This window comes from Pan troglodytes, chromosome 18 (assembly GCF_028858775.2).
Source record: "Pan troglodytes isolate AG18354 chromosome 18, NHGRI_mPanTro3-v2.0_pri, whole genome shotgun sequence".
In the NCBI taxonomy this organism is placed as follows: domain Eukaryota; kingdom Metazoa; phylum Chordata; class Mammalia; order Primates; family Hominidae; genus Pan; species Pan troglodytes.
Window position 1 is genome coordinate 6,546,136 of NC_072416.2, and position 6,452 is coordinate 6,552,587.

General features: G+C 46.3%; 1 long non-coding RNA gene across 1 annotated transcript; it reads right to left on the reverse strand.

The window, feature by feature from the left end:
• Positions 1-589: 589 nt before the first annotated feature.
• On the reverse strand, positions 590-6,202 carry LOC129137386 (uncharacterized). Its single transcript, XR_008539911.2, has 3 exons — positions 6,085-6,202; positions 4,165-4,425; positions 590-1,985 (listed from the first exon to the last, which is right to left on the reverse strand). It is a non-coding gene; the product is annotated as an uncharacterized LOC129137386 (long non-coding RNA).
• Positions 6,203-6,452: the final 250 nt, after the last annotated feature.

Below are 6,452 nucleotides of genomic sequence, written 5' to 3' on the forward strand. Positions count from 1 at the left end.
AAAAAAAAAAAAAGTTGAATTCGGATACAAAAACTTGAATAGTGGTTACAGCAGGTGGGAGGAGAGGAAAATGGCAAGTTCATGTTTAATGGGGATAATAATTATTTAGTTTAGGAAGATGAAAAAGTTCTGGAGAAAAATAGCTGTGATGGTCACACAACAGTGTGAATACGGTTAATGCCACTGAACTGCATGCTTAAAGAATGGTTAAGATTGGCCAGGCATGGTGCCTCACACCTGTAATGTCAGGACTTTGGGAGGCCAAGGTGGGTGGATCACTTGAGGTCAGGAGTTTGAGACCAGCCTGGCCAACATGGTGAAACCCCCTCTCTACCAAAAAATTAAAAAATTAGCTGGACGTGGTGGTGCGTACCTGTAGCCCCAGCTACTCGGGAGGGTGAGGCAGGAGAATCGCTTGAACCTGGGAGGTGGAGGTTGCAGTGAGCTGAGATTGCGGCATTGCATTCCAGCCTGGGTGACAGTCAGACTCCGTCTCAAACAAAAACAAAAACCAAAACGCAAATTTTCAGACATAACACCAAAAACACAAGCAGCAAAAAATAAATAAATAAATCAAAGAATTTGACTTCATCAAAATTTAAAACTTTTGTATTTCAAAGGCACTGTCAAGAAAGTGAAAATAGTGGGGAAAATATTTGTAAGTCATATGTCTGTCAGAGAACTGTATTTAGAATATATAAATAACTCTTACAAGTCAATAATAAAAAGACGGCCAGGCGTGGTGGCTCACGCCTGTAACCCCAACACTTTGGGAAACCGAGGCGGGTGGATCACCTGAGATCAACAGTTCGAGACCAGCCTGGCCAACATGGCAAAACCCCATCTCTACTGAAAATACTAAAAATTTGCCAGGCGTGGTAGCGGGCGCCTGTAATCCCAGCTACTCGGAAGGCTGAGGCAAAAGAATTTCTTCAACCTGGGAGGTGGAGGTTGCAGTGAGCCGAGATCACGCCATTGCACTCCAGCTGGGCAACAAGAGCAAAACTCCCTTTCAATAATAATAATAATAATAATAATAATAATAATAATAAGAAGAAGAAGAAGAAGAAGAAGAAGAAGAAGAAGAAAAAGAAGACAAATAACCCAGTTAAAAATGAACAAAAGGGCCAGGCGTGGTGGCTCAAGCCTGTAATCCCAGCACTTTGGGAGGCCAAGACGGGTACATCACCTGGGGTCCGGAGTTCAAAACCAGCATGGCCAAAGAGGTGAAAAGAAACCCCATCTCTACTAAAAATACAAAAGTTAGCCGGGCATGGTACCACGCGCCTGTAATCCCAGCTATTCGAGAGGCTGAGGCAGGAGAATCGCTTGAGCCCGGGAGGCAGAGGGTGCAGTGAACTGAGATCAGGCCACTGCACTCCAGCCTGGGTGACAGAGCGAGACTCCGTCTCAAAAACAAAAAAACAGAAACAAAAACAAAAACAGGACAAAATATCTAAATGGGCATTTTTCTGAAGAAAGTATACAAATGGTCAAAAAGCCCACAAAAACATATAAACATCATTAGTTACCAGGGAAAGGCAAATCAAAACCACAGTGAGATACCACTTCACACCCACTAGGGTCACTATAATTGAAAAAAAAAAAAGAGAAAAAGTAATAGGTGTCGGCAAGGATGTAGAGAAATTATAACCCTTGTGGACTACTGATGGAAATGTAAAATGCTGTAGCCTCTGTGGAAAACGGTCTGGCAGTTCCTCAAAATATTAAACATTTGATCCACAAATTCTACTCCTAGATATATACTGAAGAGAAATAAAAACCTATGTCTACAAAAAACTTGTACACAAATGTTCTTACCAATGTCACTCATGATGGTCAAAAGGCGGAAACATATCACATGTCCATTAACTAATGAATAGATGAAGAAAATGTGATCTATCCATGCAGTGCAGTATTATCCAACCATAGAAAGGAATTGAGTATTGATACACACTACAACATGGAAGAACCTTGAAAACATTCTGTTAGGAGAAAAAAACCAAACATAAAAGCCACATGTTACATGATTCCATTGATATAAAATGTCCATAATAGGCAAATCCATAGAAACAGAAAGTAGATCAGTGTTGCTTAGGGTGGAGGGTGAGGATAAGGGTAGGGGGAAAGGGAATTGATAGTTAAAGGGTATAAGGACTTCTTTTTGCTATAATGAAAATGTTCAACAATTGATTGTGGCAATGGTGCACAACTCTGTCAGTATATCAAAACCATTGAATTGTCAAAAAAAAAAAAAAAGTTAAACAAATTTACCGGCCGGGCGCGGTGGCTCACGCCTGTAATCCCAGCACTTTGGGAGGCCGAGGCAGGAGGATCACCAGGTCAGGAGATCGAGACCACGGTGAAACCCCGTCTCTACTAAAAATACAAAAAAATTAGCCAGGCGCGGGGGCAGGCGCCTGTAGTCCCAGCTTCAGGAGGCTGAGGCTGGAGAATGGTGTGAACCCAGGAGGTGGAGCTTGCAGTGAGATTGCGCCACTGTACTCCAGCCTGGGGCGACAGAGCGAGACTCCGCCTCAAAAAAAAAAAAAAATTACCATATGACACAGAAATTAGGTATCTACACAAGAAAAATGAAGCATATATCTGCACACAGACTTGCACACAAAGTTCTTAGCATCATTCTTCTTCTTCTTTTTGAGACAGAATCTCACTCTGTCACCCAGCATGGAGTACACTCGCATGATCACAGCTCACTGCTCCCTCCCTGGTTCAAGCAATCCTCTTGCCTCAGCCTCCCAAGTAGTTGGGACCAAAGGTGCAGCCTCCATCTCTGAGGCTCAAACCATTCTCCTGCCTCAGCCTCCTGAGTGTCTGGAACTACAGGCATGTGCCACCACGCTTGGAAAATTTATTTTTTTAATTTTTTTAATTTTAGTAGAGATAAGGTCTCATTATTTCGTCCAGGCTGGTCTCAAACTCCTGGCCTCAAGGGATCCTCCCGCCTCAGCCTCCCAAAGTGCTGGGATTACAGATGTGGGCCACTGTGCCTGGCCAGTTTTGTTATTCTTTTTTTCGTTGTTTAAGTTCTGTTGCCCAGGCTGCAGTGCAATGGTGCAGTCTTGGCTCACTGCAATCTCCGCCTTCTGGGCTCAAGCAGTCCTCTTGCCTCAGCCTCCCAAGTAGTTGGGACCAAAGGTGTGCACCACTACACCTAGCTATTTGCCTAGCTACATATTTACTTTTTTTTTGTTTTTGAGACAATCTCACTCTGTCGCCCAGGCTGGAGTACAGTGGTGCAATCTCGGCTCACTGCAACCTCTGCCTCCCGGGTTCAAGTGATTCTCATGCCTCAGTCTCCTGAGTAGCTGGGACTACAGGCATGCGCCACAATGCCCAGATATATATATACATGTATATATATGTGTGTGTGTGTATATATATACACACATATATGTATATATACATATATACATGTATATATACATGTATATATACATGTATATATGTATGTGTATATATATACATGTATATATACGTATATATATACGTGTATATATACACATGTATATATACATGTGTATATATATATACGTATATATACATGTGTATATATATATATAGAGAGAGAGAGAGACAGAGAGAGACAGTCACTCTGTCACCCAGGCTGGAGTGCAGTGGCATGATCGTGGCATGATCATGGCTCACTGCAGCCTCAACCTTTCAGTCTCAGGCGATCCTCCCACCTCAGCTTCTAGAGTAGCTGGGACTACCGGCACTTGCCACCACACTCAGCTAATTTTTGTATTTTTTATAGAGATGGGGTTTTGCCATGTTGCCCAGGCTAGTCTCGAATCCTTGAGCTCAAGTGATCCTCCCATCTTGGCCTCTCAGAGTGCTAGGATTACAGACATGAGCCACTGCACCCAGCTAGCCCAGCTAATTTTTGTATTTTTCGTAGAGACAGGTTTCGCCATCTTGGCCAAGCTGGAATCGAACTCCTGGGCTCAAGCGATCCATCCGCCTCGGCCTCCAAAAGTGCTGGCATTAACCCGCTTTTTGAACAAGGGGCCCTGCATTTTCATTTTGCACTGGCCCCTGCAAATGATATCACCAGGCCTGAGGCCATGAGTAGGTGCCACTTCAGACACCCCGGCTTCAGGGTTTCAAATGACAAAATCCAAACTTGGCTTCTCTCCGCACCTCAGACTTGGCCTCCTTTCATTGGCTTCAATCTCAGTCCTCCTGCAGAGGCAGGACAGAGACGGTAGCTCCAGAACCAGCAGCAGCAGTAACAGCTAAAGTCTTTCCTGCAAACCCCATCAAGCCCTCCTCCTTGAGTTTCAAGGAGCCTCGTGCCCTTCCTGGATCTATTGCTCCTATTGGGAGTGCGATGCCGGAATGGGTTTCGTCCTGATTCATGTACTCAGCCTCATCTGAGCTGAGACTAGAGGAGATGTGGACCTGGAAGTGAAAAGCAGGGGACAGTAGCCAGAGATGAGCAAAGGAGAACTTGGGCAATGACAGCAATGCCTATGCCTTCCTGGATGCCCAGTAGCCACAAATCCCCTCCTTCCTTACTCACAGCCACAGAAACACATCTGCACACACTGACCATGCATTTACTTCCTCCTTGGGGGGAGCAAACTCAGTTTTTCTTTCTTTTTTCTTTTTTTTTTTTTGAGACAGAGTCTCACTCTGTCACCCAGGCTGAAGTGCAATGGCACAATCTCGGCGGCTCACTGCAACCTCCGCCTCCAAGGTTCAACCGATTCTCCTGCTTCAGCCTCCTGAGTAGCTGGGACTATAGGCATGCGTTACCATTGCCTGGCTAATTTTTGTATTTTTAGTAGAGATGGGGTTGGTCTTGAACCAGGCTGGTCTTGAACTCCTGACCTCAAATGGTCCACCTGTCTGGGCCTCCCAAAGTGCTGGGATTACAGGCATGAGCCACTGTACCCAGCCCCAACCCAGTTTTATCCAGCCACTGTTTCCCACTCTAGGACTGGAATCTGTTTTTTTGTTTGTTTGTTTGTTTTTGTTTTGAGACAGAGTCTCACTCTGTCACTCAGGCTGGAGTGCAGTGGTGTGATCTTGGCTCACGGCAACCTCAGCCTCCCATGTTCAAGTGATTCTCCTGCCTCAGCCTCCCGAGTAGCTGGGATCACAGGCATGAGCCACCACACCTGGCTAATTTTTTTTGTATTTTTGGTAGAGATGGGGTTTCACCATGTTGGCCAGACTGGTCTCGAACTCCTGATCTCAGCCTCCTGTCTTAGCCTCCTAAATCTAGGACTGGTATCTTTGATAACTTGGCATTTCTGCTCAGTCTGGGATGTGGGTCCTCATAGTCTGGCCACCTATGGCTGAATGAGGAATTTGACCAACCCAGCCCATGAAGGGGGTAATTCTAGAAAGAGACCTATAAAACCATCCAAAACCCAGGCCAGGTATGGTGGCTCATGCCTGTAATCCCAGCACTTTGGGAGGCCAAGGCGGGTGGATCACTTGAGGCCAGGAGTTCAAGACCAGCTTGGCCAATGTGGTAAAAGCCTGTCTCTACTAAAAATACAAAAAGTAGCCAGGCATGGTGGTGGGCGCCTGTAATCCCAGCTACTCTGGAGGCTGAGGCAGGAGAATGGCTTGAACCTGGGAGGTGGAGACTGCAGTGAACTGAGATTGTGCCACTGCATTCCAGCCTGGGCGACAGAACAAGACTCCGTCTCAGGAAAAAAAAAAAAAAAAAAACAGAGCTGGGCACGGTGGCTCACACCTGTAATCCCAGCACTTTGGGAGGCCAAGGCGGGCGGATCACGACGTCAGGAGATCGAGACTGTCCTGGCTAACACGGTGAAACCCTGTCTCTACTAAAAATACAAAAAATTAGCCGGGTGCAATGGCGGGTGGCTGTAGTCCCAGCTACTTGGGAGGCTGAGGCAGGAGAATGGCATGAATCCGGGAGGGGGAGCTTGCAGTGAGCCGAGATCGCGCCACTGCACTCCAGCCTGGGTGACAGAGCGAGACTCTGTATCAAAACAAACAAACAAACAAACAAACAAAAACAACAGAAAACAGAAAACATCCAAAACCCCTGTGGAGAGGGGAGACTAGGAGGGCAGTCACCTGTCCATGGCATGTACATTCTGATGTCCAGAGTAATAAGAGGTCCTTGCCCTGATGGTGGAGCATGTCCTTTGGTCAGTAGGTCTGGCCTCACCTCCACCACCCATCATCCAGCACTCCACCAGGATCTGCCACGTCCTTTGTCCCCTCAGACCCTGTTATGAGGTCACAGTGGAAATACCTGCATTGGACATTGGGGAGAAGGTCCCTTCTGGAGGGTCTGCAGTATCTTTGGTAGCCCACTTCTTATTTTTTTTTTTTAGACGGAGTCTCGCTCTGTCACCCAGGCTGGAGTGCAGTGGCACCATCTCGGCTCACAGCAAGCTCTGCCTCCCGGGTTTATGCCATTCTCCTGCCTCAGCCTCCCG